The following is a 20,701-nucleotide window of genomic DNA, read 5'->3' as shown; positions in this document are numbered from 1 at the left end:
TTAATTTTATCAATAATAATTCATTCCACTAGAGAACTATTATTGAACTACCGCACCAATCCCAAATTACATTTTGGGCTCCTTCTTATTATGAGTGTGTTAGTCTCCCTATGTTTAAGATATCGAATGTCCACTAATTAAGTGAGTTACTGACAACTCATTTAATTAATATCTTAGTCCAAGAGTAGTACCACTCAACCTTATTATCATGTCGGACTAAGTCCACCTGCAGGGTTTAACATGACAATCCTTATGAGCTCCTCTTGAGGACATTATCAACCTAGTATCTCTAGGACACAGTTTCCTTCTATAATCAACAACACACACTATAAGTGATACTATTTTCCAACTTATCGGGCTTATTGATTTATCGAACTAAATCTCACCCATTGATAAATTAAAGAAATAAATATCAAATATATGTGCTTGTTATTATATTAGGATTAAGAGCACACACTTCCATAATAACCGAGGTCTTTGTTTCTTTATAAAGTCAGTATAAAAAAATGACCTCAAATGGTCCTACTCAATACACTCTGAGTGTACTAGTGTAATTATACAGTCAAGATAAACTGATACCTAATTACACTACGACCTTCCAATGGTTTGTTCCTTTCCATTATGGTCGTGAGCTACTGTTTATAATTTATAAGACACTGATAACATGATCCTCTGTGTGTGACACCACACACCATGTTATCTACAATATAAATTAATTGAATAACTACATTTATCATAAATGTAGACATTTGACCAATGTGATTCTTATTTCTAGATAAATGTTTATACCAAAAGCTAGGCTTTTAGTATACACTCTAACAATCTCCCACTTATACTAAAAGACTAAGCTGCTATATCTGCTGCCATACATCTGATTCATAACCCTTCAACATGTCCATCAAAAGCTCTTGCCTTAAGGACCTCGGTGGAAGGATCTATAGGTCATCACCTGATGCAATCTAGGTAGCAACAACTTCTCCTCGTTTATACGATTTCTCGTATTGGGTGGTACTTGCGCTCTATTGTGTTTACTTGCCTTTATAGACTTATGATTTCTTCGAGTTTACCGCACCAATATTATTACAATAAATTGTAATAATCTTTGGACAAACCAGAAATCATATCTAAGTCTATCTTGAGATTATTGAGTCATTCAGCTTTTATAGCTACCTCAGAGGCTTGCCATATACTAAGCTTCTATGGTGCAGTCCAGAAAAACACCTATGTTTATCACTCTTCCATAGTTATGACTTTACCTCCTAAAGTAAACACAAAACCCCGAGGTTGACTTATTATTGTCCCTATCCGATTGGAAGTCAAAATCCATGCAACCCACAAGGACCAAATTAACTACCTTGTAAGCTAGCATATAATCTCTAGTGTCTCTAAGGCACTTCAATATATGCTTTACTGCAGTCCACTGTCCTTGTCTAGGGTTACTTTGATATCTGCTAACTATGCCCTTGGCAAAACAGATTTCTGATCTCGTGCATAGCATACATTAGGCTTCCAACACCCGTAGCATAAAAAACTGCCTTTATTTCCTTTATCTCCTTTGAAGTCTACAGAGACATATCTTTAGATAAAGTTACTCCATCCTGAAAAGGTAAGAAACCTTTCTTGGAGTTTTGTATGCTTAAAATGAGCAGGGATTTTTCCGATGTATGAAGCTTGGGATAAGTAAAATATTCTTTTCTCGCGATCCCTTATTACTTTGATCTCAAGAATATATACATTCTCCCAAGTCCTTTATATCGAATTGTTTGGACAACCATACCCTTACTTCTGACAACATTTTGATATTGTTTCCAACTACCAAAAATGTTATCTAAGTATAGTACAAGAAATACCACCACGTTTCCATCACATCTTTTGTATACACAAGACTTATCCGGTTACTAAATCCATAGATCTGGATTACTTTGATAAACCGGATGTTCCAAGACCTTGAAGCTTTGCCTCAGTCCATAGACTGATTGAGCTTACACACAAAATGCTCTTAGCTCTTTGCAATGAACCCTTCTGGTTGCTTTATATGGATGTTTTCTTCAAGACTTCCATTAAGGAATGCTGTCTTGACATCCACTTGCCAATTAGATAAAAGAATCCGGATAGACTTAAGCATGGCTACCAGTGAAAAAGTTTCCTTTTTCATCTAGCCTTGCTTTGAGAGTTTCTACCTTCCTATCTATCCCTCTTTTCCTAATATAGACCTTTTTACACCCAAAGACTTTTATACCATTTGGTGGTTCTATAAGCTTCCAGATTTTATTAGAATACATATATTCTAATTCTGTTATTCATTACTCTTTGCCAAGATATTGCATCTTTATCTTGGAGTGCTTCGTCATATGTCCGGAGATCAGATTCATGTCCTCCAGGGATCGAGTCCAAAAACTCTCCCAAAACATAAATCTTTTTAGGTTGCCTAACAACCCTCCCACTATGATGAGGCACTTTCTGCAATTGTGTATCATTTGTGATACGTGTTGCAGTTTCCTTGTGGTATCTCATCTTGTACAGTTGGTACTAGATTAGACATGTCTTTTATTATTTCCTTAAGAACAAATTTTCTTATGGGCATGAGGTTTATTACATAGTTCTTTTCTAAAAATCGATCATTGATGCTAATAATGACCTTCGATTTTAAGACTATAAACCTACTTTCATTTCTCTAGGATAACCCACAAACAAGTGAATTCTGTCCAACTTATCATTGTCTCTCTTCAGATATGTGCTGGACTACTGAATCCGAATATGCTTCAAAATAGGCTTACGCTATTCAACAATTCTATATGAGTAGAGAGTTATGAATTTGGAAGGTACTATGTTCACTTCGTTTCCAGAGTATATCCTTAAAATGAATTTGGTAATTTTCTAAATAACTCATCATCAATCTACTTATTTCCATAAGAGTCCTATACCTTCCTTTTCTACACCATTCATTTGGGATATACCTAGGTGTAGTTAGTTGGGATTGAATCCCTTCTGATAAGTGACTCCTAAATTCTCCCAAGAGGTACTTGCCACTACGATCTCACCGTAGTGTCTTGATACTTTACCTTGACATTTCTCCACATCGTCTTATACTCTTTGAACTAATCAAAGCACTTAGACTTGTGGCACATCAAGTAAATGTATCCATATATCAAATAGTTGTCTATAAAATAGACGAAATATTTGAAACAACCTCTTGCTTGGATAGTCATAGGATCACATAAATCGAATGAACCAATTTCAACATATCTTTGACTCCATACCCCTTAGACTTGAAAGCTTCTTAGTTATTTTTCCTTCCAAGTAAGACTCGCAGGTTGGAAAGATTTCCACTACTAATGAACCCAAAAGTTCATCAGCTACCAATGAATCATACTCAAGTTAATATAACCTAGCCTTAGATGCCAAAGATATAATTGGTTCATTTCCGAAGGTTACTTTCTCTTAAAGTTAGAAGATGTGTTACTAATTTCCATTTGTTGCATCGTGAGAGTTATTGGATTTATAAATTGCCAACCAACGTATCAGAACAGATAACTTCCCTCTTTTTCTTAATAACAACTTTGTTATTAAAAGAGGCAGAATATCATGTTCTTTGAATAGTTTAGAAACTGAAAACTAGTTCTTTCTAAACTTGGTGCGTAAAGACAATTACTCAAAAATCCATGTTTTATTTTTATCAAAAGATAAACATCTCCCACTGCAACAGCTGCCACTTTTACAGCAGTGCCCATGTGGACGGTGTTTTTATTTTCATTTAGTTGTCGGGTTTCCTGGAACCCTGCAATGAATTGCGGACATGATTAATGGCATCTGTATCTACACTCCAGGTTCTGGTAGATAACACCACTAAACATGTTTCAACTAATGAATAAAATACACCTATATTGTTCTTAGTTCTAAGAGGACAGTCTACCTTAATGTCCAAATCCTATTTCCAATCAATTATAATTGGGACCACTAAGTCTATCCTAAAGTATATCAGCTAGGGATTGACCATCATCCTAAGAATCACAAAAATATTTGGTTAAGACCAACTCCTTAAAAATCCCCATGAATTTTGTATGCCACGTTAGTGTGGACGTATACAAATTCAAAGAGGAAATTTTAATTTTATTATCTCGTCAACCTTACTTTATGACGAATAAAATTAATAGTTGGTCTATTTTTAATCAAATATTTGGTCAAGACTTCTAAATTTAAAATAATATTGATTCCTCTAACAATACTATTTAAATTTACCAACACCTCAAAACACCGTAAATTTTGCATGCCACGTTAGTGTGGACATATACAAAATCATCATTTGTAAGAGGAGGGTCTTACCCATTAACTATCTTGTCAACGTAACTTTATGACAAATAAAATTATCTCAAACACCGTTAATTTTGTATGCCACGTTAGTGTGGACGTATACAAAATCAATCATTTGTAAGAGGGGTTTTAACCCTTTAATTTTATTATCTTGTCAACATAGTTTTATGACAAATTAATAGTTGGTTTCATTTGGTCACACAAATAATAACAGTGACTCCGATGAGGAGGATACTATTAGATGTGTCTAAGTGTATACCATTACTTGACACTAAGTCCATTAATAAGATTATGCCCCTTCCGTTGGGGAAGATCACACGCTCTTAATTAACTTCCTATAGTCATCCAAAAATGGAAGTCTGTTCTAGTGATCTGCAAACTAGGCACTCAGAGCCAACGCGCAAGTTTGTTTGCATCACTTACAAACCAGTAATGGAGACCATGGGATTTACTTAAAAATCCCTCTCCCACTTAGTTATTTATTAATGAGGAATTTTAACTATGCTAGCCTACTAAACTTGTAAACTAACATGCACACACAGCACAATATAAAAGCAATAAATAGAAAATCTAATTTTCAACTATTATGGCTTTTATCTCTAGTTGTCCTCCGTGTGTTGTCATCCCAAGCTGCTGCCATATTTGGCCACCGCCATCGGGTCTAGCTGTCGCATCCATCTTGCTCCTTGTTCCGCTGCGCCTCTGGTCCTTAGAAGGTTCCACGCTTTGCAAGATTCGATCCGCGACATAAATAGAATTTTACAATTTTAATCCTATATTCCATAAAAGGAATGTACATGTATCTAGATCAAAACTAAAATCCTAATAAAACTAAATACAGCTCCTGCTGTATTTTATAATACAATCATGCACACACATATAAATGCCCTTGACATGTCCAAGGGTCCAATCACACACATAAAACTATAAGCCATAATAGTTGGATCCTGCATCTACAAAGTTAGCACATCCTACTATTATCCTGCGTAAATCATGTATGACATGTGCATAATTAAACTAATACCAAATACACAGAGGCAAAACCCTAGCTCTGATACCAATTGTTGGTTGCTACTCGGAAAGCCTAGAGGTTCCACTGTACAAAAATTTTGTACAAAGGTCTGAACCTTTTCCTAGCTACCATGTGTTCTTTTAAATTAAATTTTGGATCGCCCGCGGAACTTAACACGTTTGATCCAAAACTTAATCTATTCGTTCTTTTAGGTTTTGACTTGGGTCTCCTGCGGAACTTAACACGTTCGACCCAAATCACCTTAAGTTATTAATTCCATTAAATATTAATTTCCATAATTGGTTCCCAGTACTGACGTGGCGAGGCACACGACCTTCTTGGATATGGGAGCAACCACCACCGACTAGACAAAACCTTTTATGGAAAGCTAATATTTAATTTCCTAAAATAACTTTAGGTTAACCGAAAAGAACAATCAAATCACAAGGGAAAGAAAAACAAAAGAACACTATATCGAAAACAAATTCGAAACTCTAGAATCGTATGCCTCTTGTATTTAGTATTATTTCCAAAAATAACTAGTATGATGCGGAAAGAAAAATTACTAGTTATACCTTTTAGAAAGACCTCTTGATCTTCTACCGTATTCCTCTTCTAACCTCGGACGTTGTGTGGGCAACGATCTTCCGAGATGAGAAACCACCAACCACCTTCTTCTCCTCCTAGCTAGGTTCGGCCACAAAAAATAAAGCTTCACCAAGGAAGAAGTAAAACACCAACCAAGCTCCAAGAGATGCAAGCTTTCTCTCCTTCTTCTTCTTCTTCTCCAAGTAGTATCCGGCCTCCACAAGAGCTCCAAGCAATAGAGAATTTCGGCCACCACAAAGAGGAAGAAAGAGAGAAGATATTGGCCGGCCACACCAAAGAATAGGAGAGGGAGAATAATAGAGGTTGTCTTTTGTGAAGGCACCCTCACCCCTTCTTTTATATTCCTTGGCCTAGGCAAATTAGGAAATTTAATTACAATAAAATTTCCTTAATTCCCTTGACATGATTTAATTGAGAAAAATAAAATAATATTTTCCCAATTAATCTCTAATGGCCGGCCACATCAAGAGGAAATAAATTAGACAAGTTTTAATCAACAAATTAAAACTTCCTAATTTATTTCCGAAAATTTTAAAAATAAAATTTCTCTTTAAAAATCTCTTCATGGTTGATAAAAGGAAATTTCTATAATTTTAATTTTATCAACATGTGGATAATTTTAAAGAGAAAATAAAATATCTCACCAATCTACAAATAAGGAAAGAGATTTAATCTCTTTCTTTAATCTTTTGTAGATCTTTTACAAGAGAGATATTTTTATTTTAATTCTCTTTAATAAATTATTTCTTCCACATAATAAAAATTAAAATTAAAATCCCTTTTTAATTTAATTTGGCCGGCCCCCACTAGCTTGGGTTCAAGCTAGGGCCGACAATTTTATACCTAGGCGGCCCTAGCTTGGTTCCCAAGCTAGCTTGGCCGGCCCCTTATAGGTGGGTATAGAAGGTGGGTATAGGTGGGTATAGAACTCTATAAATAAGAGGCTACGATAGGGACCGAGAGGAGGAATTGGTTTTGGTCTCCCGATAAAATTAAGCATCCCGTGTTCGCCCCGAACACACAACTTAATTTTATCAATAATAATTCATTTCACTAGAGAACTATTATTGAACTACCGCACCAATCCCAAATTACATTTTTGGGCTCCTTCTTATTATGAGCATGTTAGTCTCCCTGTGTTTAAGATATCGAATGTCCACTAATTAAGTGAGTTACTGACAACTCATTTAATTAATATCTTAGTCCAAGAGTAGTACCACTCAACCTTATTATCATGTCGCACTAAGTCCACCTGCAGGGTTTAACATGACAATCCTTATGAGCTCCTCTTGAGGACATTATCAACCTAGTATCTCTAGGACACAGTTTCCTTCTATAATCAACAACACACACTATAAGTGATACTATTTTCCAACTTATCGGGCTTATTGATTTATCGAACTAAATCTCACCCATTGATAAATTAAAGAAATAAATATCAAATATATGTGCTTGTTATTATATTAGGATTAAGAGCACACACTTCCATAATAACCGAGGTCTTTGTTTCTTTATAAAGTCAGTATAAAAAAACGACCTCAAATGGTCCTACTCAATACACTCTGAGTGTACTAGTGTAATTATACAGTCAAGATAAACTGATACCTAATTACACTACGACCTTCCAATGGTTTGTTCCTTTCCATTATGGTCGTGAGCTACTGTTTATAATTTATAAGATACTGATAACATGATCCTCTGTGTGTGACACCACACACCATGTTATCTACAATATAAATTAATTGAATAACTACATTTATCATAAATGTAGACATTTGACCAATGTGATTCTTATTTCTAGATAAATGTTTATACCAAAAGCTAGGCTTTTAGTATACACTCTAACATGTACTTCTATGGTGACCTCTCAACTACATTTTGGTTACTGGATAAACTCAGATCATGTAAGCTCATTTGAAAAAATCAATCCCAAGAAGAAAAAAAATGAAAGTTTGTTCAAGTTTGATACTTTGAAAACATTCAAAGAGAAAAAATAAGGGATAAAAAATAGTTATCGTGAGTGGAAACTAGTAATTCACCCCTTTGAGACCGAGTTAGGTTACTGGGGAAATGAATGCTATGTTTCTCTTGATACTGAGTATTTCATTGAGACCTTGTGTAAGCGATACATAGTATTTTTGTGGGGAACGAACCTTGCGTGTGGCAAATAAGTGCCTATTCAAGTTAAAATATTAGAGTTAGGGGTTGTGTTATAATATTCAAGCTAAAAAAATTTAATATTAAAAAATTTTAGATGCTCATATGATATATATTTAGGCACCTAATAGTATTTTTTTTTTTTGTTTTTTGTTTAGCTTCGCCAGAGTTTAGTGGTTGAGTTATTATTTTTAAGCTAAAAAAAAAATAACACTAAAATATTTTAGATGCTCACCGGATATATTATATATATTTAGGGTTTAAGATTTAAGAAAACATTGATTTAAAAAAAAACTTTCCATCAACAAGAAAAAAACGATGAGGCACTTGGATCAATTCCAAGTGCCTTGAGTAGCTGTCGTGCACTGACACAGACAAAAAATTACGCAAGATAAAAAAACACTCGTCCGCACAACACCTCAATTCTTTTTTTTTTAAATCAACATTTCCTTAAATCTTAATCTTAAATACATATATTATACTCCGTGAGAATTTACAATTTTTTAGTTTTAATTTTTTTTTTTAGTTTGAACATTATAACTTAACCTCTAAACCTTAAGGATGTATTTGGTTGGAGGTTATTTTGATAACTTTGGTTATCTATTCAAGATTATCAACAAAAATCTTGTTTGACTTCGATGATTCCCGAGTAATGATCTATGTCTGACATGTTAGCAAAAGGAGCATTCAACCCGAAATCTAAGCCTCGGAAAGTGAGATTTTTCATCATTTTGGGGTTATCAAAGTTTTTTACTAAAAATATCCTCTGATATTTTTATTTTGGGATAAAATACCCCTAAAATTTTTATAATAAAATTTATATATATATATCAAAAACAAACCCTAAAGTTAAATAATAATAATAATATTTAATTTTGTACTAGTAATATAATAAAATATTAAACTATGTTATATATTAAAATCTTTATTACATTATAAGTTAACTAAATAGCATTATATTATATTATATTTCTTATAACCTTATTACGTGATTATTAGATAATCACATATCCAAAGTTATATATATATGATGATTTGAATCAAATACACCTTAAAAATAAAATTTAATTAGCTTAATCCGGAGCTAAAAAAAAACAAAACTAATAATAATAAAAATACTATTAGACATCATAAATATATAGATCCTGAGTACTTAATTTTTTTTATCTTAAACTCTTTAACCTTAATTTTTAAATTGCAAAAGTAAAATCTTAATTCCCGAGTAAAAAAAAAATCCACATTAGTAGCATATGCATTTAGGCTATATTTGGTAGGAAGGGATCCTCTGGTCCCAAATTTTTGGACCAATCCTAGTCCCTTGCTCATTCATTGGTTGGATGGGTTGAACCTCACCTGCCAGTCCACCCATCCAATGAATAAATAGGGCCTCTTCTGGTCTAGAAAATTCTGGACCAGAGGATCTGGCCTCACATTTGGTTGGGTTCTTAGATCCGGCCACCAAAGCTATCTCCACCATGAGAAGGTTTCGGCCACACAAAGGAGAGGAGAGGAAAGAAAGGGCCGGCCACACCCAAGGAGAAAAGAGGGAGAAAAATAATAGAGTTTATAATCGAGCTTGTAATATAATCAAATTTGTAATGTAATCTTGATTACATTACTATGTTTAGTAATATAATGTATGTAATATTTGATTACAAGGGTGATTATATTCTTTTGTTTGTTATACATTATTTTTTATAAGGAATGTAATTCATTTTATTATAAAATGATAAAAATATCCTGCGACTTCTATCGACGACCGCTGCGCACCTCTGTCGGAGCTTGCGGTCGTCGGCGGCGACGACCGACGGTGGCGGTGGGCGGGCAGCAGCCGACGGGCAATCGGCGGGCAACGACTGACTAGGAGTATATTCGACATTCAAATTTTGGTTAAACAGTGACCTCATAATATAATCGGATTACATAGTATTTGCTTTGTAATCCAGATTACAAAACTTCACTACTTTTTGTAATCGAGATTACATTACATTACAGATTTAAAGTTAAAACAAATAAAATAATCAACCTTATAATATAATCCTGATTATATTATAAGATAAATTATATCCTACCAAACGTAGTCTTAGTATTATCATATCCAAATCCCCGTACATGATGACAACATCTACTCATTGAAAAATCGAAGTGTCTGGATCAAATTAAAAGATCTGACTCATTTGCGGACGTCTAAACATTCCAACTCACTCAATTACGTAATCATTCAAGTTTTCAACTCTTTATATCAAATAATTTTGAAAGTTATCTATCTAACTCTAACCTTAAAATAAATTTTATCGATCATTGGCATAAATTCGAAAGTGCCAACAGTTCGTCATCAAGCCGTCAACGGCTTAGATTTTTTTATTCTAAAGGAAAATACATTACAATGACCGTAATTGAAATTCGAATCAATCGTGAGTATTTAATTTAAAAAATTAATTGAGTGCATTCTTCATTATGGCTTGAGGCCCCGGCTAATTTTTTATGCAAACCTTATCCATATACAATTGGTGGATCTTCCCACCCACAAGGATACATTTCTGTGTACATCTTGCAATGTGACAGTCTCCCTTACCAAAGAAGGTAATGTCAGCTCGAGCTGCTCGAGCACAACGATTAATCAAAATTATATTAATCTAATGTAATCTAGATTACAAAAATAGTTAAATTTTATAATCTGGATTACAAAATAAATATTATATAATCGAATTATATTATGAGGTCATCGTTTAACCAAAATTTAAATATCGAATATACCCTTAGTCCATCATGTTCGCCATCCACTGTCGTCGGTTACTGTTGTCCACCGTTGTCGGCCCCGCTTGTCGATCGTCGCCGGGGATCACTGCCCGTCATCGGCGATCACCGCCAACCACCGGCGACCTCCGCCAGCGGCCGGCGTGACCGCCGATGCTGGTTGTTGGTGGCGGGTGCCGGCAGAAGAGGTCAATGACGATGACCGTTAGTTGTCGCAAGCTCCAACAGCTATGCGACGACCATTGATAGATGTAGCAGGATATTTTTATCATTTTATAATAATACGAATTACATTTTTTATAAAAAATAATAAACACCAAACAAAATAATATAATCATCCTTATAATAAAAAATTACATATATTATATTAACAAACATAGTAATATAATCAAAATTACATTACAAATAAAATTACATCACACTTAATTAAACGTAACTTTATGTCTCGTTGACCGAACTCCATTCCTCTTCCATATAAAGTAATTCAAGGAGATAGCACTTCAACCGTCCGGCAAACAAGATTTCAAGGAATCGACAAAAGTCAATAGCAATTCAACGCAATATCTTTCTAATATTTACAGATTTGTACGTGCATGCTAAACAAACTGCTCTGAAGAGAGAGCCGAAGCCGTATTTTTTAAATCTAGCGTTATCTTTCATTTCATTATAGCCTTCCTCATCTGTCGACGTGACCCGGACTGGATCCGGCCCAGATTCAGCCTGAGCCCGTAACTGAGTCAACAGGTCAATTATCTGTTGACTCGGTCGCCGAGCAATCGGAACTATGGCTCCACTAGATTAGAGAGGACACCCAACTTTCCTTAAAATCGAGTTCAGATCCTTTATTCTAACGACCATATGTCCCCGTATTTCTTCGTCGATAGGACAAACTAGATCATATCTTAATGATACAGTGTACATCACGAAAATATCATATATATCTTAAGTATATTATGATCATCCGATTAATGAGAAAACACGGGACACATGTGGCAACAAGGATTGGTGCATTCTATTTTCTAAGTAATCACAAAACGACTCTGAGGGGGAGATGCATTCTATTTTTCAGATATCAACAAAGTGACTCTGCGGGCCAGGCATTGAGTTATTGGCGTAACTTTCAATTCAACTTTATCGACCGATACAAAAGATATGGTAAAATTTTGAGTTTTGAAGGGGGACTTCGTCTCCGTTCTATAATTACTCAACGAGAGGTGCTTTTCGCACCCCTATGACATGCCCCCTCCCAGCCCCATCTTTATTCTTCCATTTATACCCTTTCAATCTGACTTTTGTTCAAATTTTTTTTTGTTTTGTATTTTTTTTTAAGTTTTGTTTATTTTTTTTTATTGGTTTTGATTTATCAATTTTTTTTTAAAGATTGAAAGGGATAATTTAAAGAAATGAGAGGTTCTAATATGTCAAAAGTTAGATAGGGTAGTTTAAAAGGACAATAGTGTTTTGATATATATCAAAGATTGAAAGATGAGTAATTTAAGAGAGGTGTTTTTCGCACACATTCTGACACATTTTTTTCTGGATCCCACCCTAAATTTTAATTTTATTTATGTTTATACCCTTTTATTGGTTTAGTTTTATTTTTTTTAACTAGTTTTTTTTATTTTTTAATCAGTTTTATTTTTTTAATAATTCTTTTTTATTATATGTTTGTAATCTTTAGTTAAATTTTAGAATTTATTATTTGTAAAAATTTAAAAAATATAAAATATATAGATCAAAATAATATATATATATATATATATATATATATATATATATATATATATATATATATATAAACTAATAAAAAAATATTTATAGCTTATAAATAATTTTTTTTTCAAACAAAAAAATGATAATCCCAAGTAATCTTATTAACTATCCTTGGTAATCGGCCTAGTGCCATGGAAGTTTTCTACTAGTTACCAGGGTAAATCAAAAAGCGCATGCGACAGCTAGTCCAGAAGCCCAGCATCTTTTGGTTGCACCCCTCATTTGGAGGAAATTTTTTTGCAAATACGTCATAGTTGGAAATTGAACCGTCGGTGCCTGGGTAATAATCTGGATATCCTACCGCAGCATCATCACCCCGAGGACGGAGCCAGATCTCTTGGTCCACAAAAAAGTGGACCAGGGGATGAACCATTCTTAATTGTGGCTGGATCGTGACCACGATCCGACCATAATTGATTGCAATACCTTCCTAGGTTCACCGTCCCCTCCATATTATAGTTTGGGTCGGTGCGGACGGATGAAAGCCGCTTAAAAGCCGTCGGAGGTGAGCAAGTGGCCAGGCTGCTAGGCGCCTTTCGGACGACCTCTGACCGCCCACTCCGACCCAAACTATAACCTGGATGAGATGGTAAATCCAAAAAGGTATCACAATTAATTGCGACGAGATCGCGATCAATATCTGGCTGCAATTAAGGATGGTCTATCTCCTGGTCTACTTTTGTGGACTAGCAGATCTGCTCCTCCCAGAGGGGCGGATCTTCTGGTCTGCAAAGGCTGGACCAATTCATGGTCTAACCTTTGCATTGGTGGGGGCAATGGGCCCCCACCTATTAACAGGTGGGGGTCATTACCTCCCACCAATCCCCTTGTCCCGGTCCAAGAGCGGACCACGACAAGGAAACCAAAGGATCCGATCCCCCTCCTAGGGACATGTAATAATATACACAAAAAAACAAAAATATATAAAAATAAAAATTTTAATCAATATTGCCCTTAAATTTTACTCCAATATATTTGAAGATATACCTATTACTTCGTACCATAAATAAATATGGGTGATATAATGGGTGACATATGTTAAAAAATTATATAAAATAAAAAATTTTGACTAAAAAATTAATAAATAAAATTGATTTTAAAAAGAAAAGTAAATTAAAATTGAAAAAAAATACAAATAAAGGAGTTCAAATAACTTGTTTAAAGAAGGAAGATGGGTAGAAAGGTCATTTCAAAAAGAGACAAAAGGAGGAGTTGTGTCAGGGGAGGTGGGAAAAGCAATTTGCTTATTCAACCCTCGCCACTTCCTCTCGTTAGGATGGGTTTCCCGCTTCTCATCGAACTCTAGGGTGGGACTAATGGCACTCGGCACCTCCTTCCTCCCTCGCCAGCAGTCACTCCCCATCAACGGCACCTCCTTCCTGTCCCATCGCTCGTTCGCGTTGCTCAGCGGAAGGTCTCTTCCCGTCCGGTTTCCTCTGTCCACGAAGCGGAACCTGCCAAGAACAAGGATGCGGTCCTGGCTGCCAAGGACAAGTTCAGGAAATGGTCGACGGCGAGTTGGAGGACCAAGAAGGCACTCTAACTGCCGGATTACCCAAACAAGGTGGAGCTCGAGTCAGTTATGAAGAAAATCAACCATTTCCCTCCAATCGTGTTCGCTGGGGAGGTCTACCACCTAGAGGAGCGGCTAAAGGATACTGCGCTCGGAAAAGCGTTTCTCTTGATGGGAGGCGACTGCGCGGAAAGTTTCAAGGAGTTCAACCCCGACAACATTGGGGATACCTTCCGGATTCTCCACCAGATGGCCGTCGTTCTCATGTTCGGCGGCCAGATGCCCGTCCTCAGGGTAAGATCAATTGATCATATATAAATCATGCATGGTAATCGGTTTTCTTCATATCTTAGCCGATGCGGAGATCGAATGGGTTGCTGTTTGATCCCGTCCGGAAGCTGAGTCGGATGAAGGCGAGTCTTGTTGTGCAGAAAGTTGACACAGTCGCTAAAGCGCTGGATCTAACGGGTACCCTCCTGGAAAGGTTCACACGGGCGATTGACGGTGAGAAATGACCAGGACGATGACGCTGTTGCTCTGTGCACACTCATACGAATCCCCCAGACGTTAGAGATCAGAAACCAGGGAAAAAGTCCCCGGCCAGGTTGATAAGTGCTAGGTCCTGCAAGGTCGGGCCGAGATTGCCCAGCCTGTCCAGTTGTGCCCCTTTGTTCCTCCATCACCTTGATCAATTGAGGGGCTAGTTCGGGCGGAGGTAAACCCATCTCGGCAACCCGCTTGGAATATCGAGCAAACTGAAAACAATGATTAGTGTCATGCGTATAGGGGTGGGAAAAAATACCGAAATTTCGGTATATCGCACATATCGTACTAAAATTTACCGAACTATACTGATTTTACGGTATATCGAAAATTTCGATATGATAAAATACTGTACCGAAATGTTCGGTATCGATATCGGTATATGAATTTTAGTGAAATTTTCGGTATACCGTACCGATACCGAAAATTTACTCTAAACGGTATGAATACTAGAAATTCGGTATACCGAAATTCGGTATATCAAAATTTTGGTACGGTATCGATATAAAACAATTTTATACCGTATTTTTTGTTACGGTAACAGTATGGGAGTTGGTGGTTCGGTATACTGTACCGAACCACCCCTGCATGCGTACGTGACCGATGATAGGTACCCGATTATTCCATGGCCCTAGTCGGGGAGCATGCACAGCGGCAACTTGAGGTGCGGGTCTAACTTCCGGCCCGGGATGAAATGTAGGTCTGGCCTCCCGGGTGCGCGACAGAGGTTGAGGAGGTGGTAGAGGTACCCTTCTTTCTTGCTTGTTGGCGAAGGGAGATGGTCTTTCAGCCTTCCTTCGAGCTGCTTGTGCTTTTTCCACTTTGATATAAGAAGCAGTTTTTTCCACCATCTCATCAAAATTCCGAACTGGATTTTTGATGAGATCTCTGAAGAATTCTCCCTCTCCTCACTGTGCCGCTCCCTCTCTCTCGCCGCCACCCTCGCAACGCCGGCGATAGCCACTCCTTCCTCCTCCTTGCGACAGCCACTTCTTCCCTCTTCTCCTCGCGACGTCGGCCAGACCTTCGGGCACGCTGTTTCTGCATCGCACAATGCCTCCTTGGTCCACGCTGCCTCCACCAGGTAGCCTGCCACCACCCGTCTCCTCTGCTCTCTCTCCCATCTCCGATGACCGTCATCAAGCACAAGATGCTACCGTCCGATGCTGGCTGCCACCTCCCCCGCCTTACCTCACGCCAGAGCTGCCCCTCTTGTCCCCTCTTTATCATTGGAGACACACCACAGCCCAAGCACCATATGTGCAGCCCCGTCGGTCAACGGCAGTGCCGACTCCTCCTCTTCTCCCTGCTCACGCACGCCTCACGGTGTCGCCACCGGACCGACACCACCTTGACTGTCTTCCTCGTCGCAATGACCAGTCATCGTTGACCAGCATTAACAGTAGCCTCCAGCATCGCAGAGGGCTTCCGAGTAGTAGCCAAGTCCCATCGTCGCGGACGGTTTTCGTGCTGCAGTCATTCCCCATCGCCGTAGACGACCCCGATTGGCATTGGTGTACATTTCCGAGGTCGATCCGGTATCCAACCCATGTTGGCGAGTGTCTTCAGCAATATTCTGGCCATCGAGCCATTGTTGTGTTCTGCCCTTCAAGCCGCGATTGTGTTTTGGACTGTGTGATTTGTGTTTTACCTCCTTGCCGCCATTTTGTCCTAGCCTGGGTGCCACTATTATTTCCCGACCTGCGTGTCGAAGTTGTGTCCTGGCCTGCGTGCCGATCTCATTTCCCGGCCGGCGCTGGTTTCATGTCGCGGCCTACGTGTCGCTAGTACCTCACGGCCTACATGCCGGTGTCTTATCCCAGCTTGTGTGCCAGTGTCTTAGCCCAGCCTGCGTGCCGCTATTATCTCCCGACCTGCAGCTCGTCTCCCGGCTCCGTGCAGCATCCTGCTTCGCGTCGTCAGATCCCTCTCTCCAGCCTGATCAGAGTCATCTGCTCTTCCGAGTCATGACAGCTCAAGCCGCGTCCCATCCTAGGGCGCCCCCTGGGCTAGGGTACGTTCCTCGTTCATATTTCATATGCATTTTCATTATTTTATGGCTTAATCTGGTACTCATTTATTCGTTCGATTTGCCTTGAGCATCGGGGTACCGAGGGCCGGTTCAACCCGGTCACTGGCTGCAAGTAGCGTTGACCAGAGGACTTCCGAAGACTTGGTCAACACGGGAGCCATCTCAGCACACCCCCCTCTGGGACGTTGCAATTCAGTCAACATTCTCGCCACCTCACCCGACGATCCGTCTGACTCAGTTTCCGGACGGGATCACTGTTGATCTTTTTTAATTTTTGTGGTAATTGTGTTAGGTGGGGAGAATGGCCGGGCAGTTCGCCAAGCCTAGGTCGAATCCGTTCGAGGAGAAGAATGGCGTGAAGCTTCCGAGTTACCGAGGCGACATCATCAACGGCGCTTGATTCGACGAGAAATCGAGGATTCCAGACCCTCAAAGGATGATCCGAGCCTACTGTCAGTCCGCGGCGACGCTCAACCTTCTCCGGGAGTTTGCCGCCGGTGGCTATGCTGCCATGCAACGTGTAACCCAGTGGAACCTCGATTTCACTTAGCACAGCGGGCAGGGTGACAAGTGAGCGTTCATCAAATTAAATCCCTTTTGCAAATGGGATGGCTAGCTGCTTTTTGCTCATCCTGACTGAACAAGTCCAATTACAATCATGAATTGTTGTTTTGCTTCGAACAGGCATCAGGAATTGGCCCACCGGGTGGACGAGGCTTTGGGTTTCATGGCTGCCGCTGGGCTCACCATCTTGACCACAACCGAGTTCTGGACCTCCCACGAGTGCCTTCTCCTTCCCTACGAGCAGGCCCTCACTCGTGAGTACTCTACTTCAGGTCTCTTCTACGACTGCTCCGCCCACTTCCTCTGGGCGGGAGAACATACCCGACATCTCGATGGTGCACACGTTGAGTTCCTCTGTGGCGTTGCCAATCCCCTAGGCGTCAAGGTGAGCATGCATATATACTACGTACTCCTTTCTGCTTAATTAATCATTAATATACCATGTCTTTAAATTATATATAATTTAATTGTACTGGTAGGTGAGTGACAAGATGGACCCCAAAGAGCTAGTGAAGCTGATTGAGGTCATGAACCCCCAGAACAATCCCGGGAGGATCACCATTATAACAAGGATGGGAGCAGAAAAATTGAGGGTGAAGCTTCCTCATCTGATCCGGGCCGTCCGAGGAGCAGGTCAGATTGTCACTTGGGTCAGTGATCCCATGCACGGGAACACCATCAAGGCCCCTTGTGGACTCAAAACTCGACCTTTTGACTCAATTGTGGTATATGATTCTATGATTTGAACAGTGGCGCATTGCTGCCATTTCCAATTCCCACGCTGCGACCCGAGGCTGAATGCTTCTCAGTCTCTTGAGCTGGCCTTTATTGTTGCTGAGCGACTGCGAAAGAGAAGGATTGCCGCTAAGTCCTTCAAGCCGCGCCGGCAGTTGGACCCTCTGCCCAGCCTGTGACGCGCGCGGGACAACGTGCTTGTTGGAAGTATTGATTAGTAGTTGATGAGGGGACAATTAGTAGGTTGATGAGTTATAATTAGTGGTGATAGCTAATGTATTTGAAGTATGTAGTTGAGTTAGTATAACAATGTTGATGTTAGTGATTAATGAATGAGTTAGTGGTTAATTAGTAAATGAGGATGTTTTCTTTTATTTAAATCTAGGTACTTAACTTTTCGAACCAACTAATAATGAAGATGACCGATCCGATAATTCTTTAACCATCTCTCCGTTTATCTAGTGCCGCGTGTTTTGAAATATTCATCCTCTACACCTAATGAGAAGACCGGCATCATTACTGAGGGGTTAGTGTGGTTCAATCCTAGGTCGGATCAGGAATTGGCATCAATGTGTAGTAACTTTGATGATAGATGAAGTTGATGACCAAGGTCGAGATATGAGTGGTGCTTAGATTTGAGACTGAGGCCCAGGTGATGTTGGAATCTGACATTGATGTTAAAGGTATCGATAGCTGAGGCTGAGACAAGAGTGAGAATGAGATTCGAGACTGAGACTCGGACCAAGATGAAGTCGGGATCTGAGGCTGATGTTGAAGATTTCGACAACTACAATCGAGATAAGGGTGAGACTGGGATCCAACACTGAGACTGAGGCTTGGGTGATGCTGGATATGGGACTAATGCTGAGAGGGTCGGCAGTTGCGATCGAGACACATGTGAGGCTAAAACTGATACTAAGACTGCGACTCGGATGATGCTAGGATCTAACATTGATGCTGAAGATATTAGTAGTTGTGACCAAGACAAGGGTGATGTCGGGATCTAAGACTGGGATTAAGGCCCAAGTGATGCGAGGATCTAGGACTGATGCTGAAAGTGTCGATAGCTGCGACTGACATACATGTGAGGCCAGAATCCAAGATTGAGACTCAGGTGTCAGGATCCGAGGTTAAAGCAAAGGAGGTGTTAGTAGCTAAGGTTGAGATGTATATGATGGTTGACTTGTCCCGTTAGATTCGAATCTCATTTGGTGGGAACTAATTTTCTTTGAGTTATGTTTGACCTATTTAGATTTTGGTTAACAGCTCAGCACGACTTTCTACCATATGGAATATGTGGGAATTGTAAGTTCTCGCTACATCAATAGTGAAATTTTATACTTTCAAAAGTAAGTTTGAAGTCTTGCTCCCGAAAGGTAATGAAATATTGTAAAAGTTTTCTCATCTAAAGTACTTTTTAAGTGTTGATCAAACTAAAAAAAAAATATTATTGATGCAATTATTATTTTTAAAATTTTACGAAGTTTGACTTAAAAATAATTATATTGTAATTGCAGAGTTTAAAAATCTCTCTATATTATAATTAGTTCTTTGCCAAGTCATTCTTTACAAACTCATGAGGCAGATCAATTGAAAAGAATGAAAAAAAAATAAAGAGATTTCAAGTTTCTCGAATGATGGAGGAGAAAAAAAACTCTATAGAATGTGGAAGAGAAGGAGATTTTTGTGGTAGAAGATGTGATAGAGATACAGTAAGAAGTCATTTTGATGAACAAGAGAGACACTTCGCTGGGATAAAAAAGGAAAATACAAAAATTGTTCGGCATTATGGTTGTTTAATTTGGACATATAAAGATAAATTATAAGGATAACTCACAAGTAAATTATGTGAAAAAAAAAAGGAAAATAAGTTTTTTAATTATGTTTTTGTCACAGTAAAACAGCAATGTGTCATTTCGTTAATTTTCAGGGTTTATTATATTAATTTTCTCTCCGTTGTTTTCGCTCGTGTACTCATTTACCAATATATTTTCTTATCATTATTTATAGATTTTTTTTTTTAAAAAATAACCCTTTATTTTGGAAAAACCACGTCAATTAAGGATCTTTTATTGTGCAAAAAATGAAAAGGATGATTTTTTTAAAAACAAATTAAAAGACTCTCCATTATATTTTTTTATGAAAAATATCTTTATTTTAACGCTATTGTAAATTAATTTTTATTTAATTTGATAAAAAAAATATTATATATAAAATACTACTTTTATATATATAACTTTTTACCAATTTGATTATATTACATAGTCTTGATTAAAAGCACTTTAAAATATTAAAATCACAATGAAGAGTTTGATCATTTTTAAAAAAAAATAATTAAACTTAAAAAACTTTAACTAAAAATTAAATTCTATAATTAATTCTGTCTGAGATCGATGGAGATGGAAGGCTCCTCGCCATTAAAAGATAATCTCGAAGCACTCTTGTGTATCAAAAGGAGAGTTAGTGATCGGACCAAGGAAGGGGTCTCGACATAGGTCCTCCGACACTCAAGTCAGTGATCGATAAAAAATGATAAACAATAGTATGAATGAACAGTGGAAATTACATAGTTCCACGTAATGTGAGTGTATCTACGTTTATATATGGAGACTCATTTTTATAATGTTACTGTTTATATATGCACAAATCTCAAAGCATTTCCAGAAAAGAAAAATCATAGAGATGTTCTGACACA

General features: G+C 38.1%; 1 pseudogene; it reads left to right on the top strand.

Moving 5' to 3' along the window:
- LOC122029288 overlaps positions 1-18,185 on the top strand; it is a 41,015-nt pseudogene extending 22,830 nt beyond the window's left edge.
- The last annotated feature ends 2,516 nt before the right edge of the window (positions 18,186-20,701 follow it).

This window comes from Zingiber officinale, chromosome 10B, assembly GCF_018446385.1.
Source record: "Zingiber officinale cultivar Zhangliang chromosome 10B, Zo_v1.1, whole genome shotgun sequence".
Taxonomy (NCBI): domain Eukaryota; kingdom Viridiplantae; phylum Streptophyta; class Magnoliopsida; order Zingiberales; family Zingiberaceae; genus Zingiber; species Zingiber officinale.
This window is presented reverse-complemented; position numbering and strand designations above follow the sequence as displayed.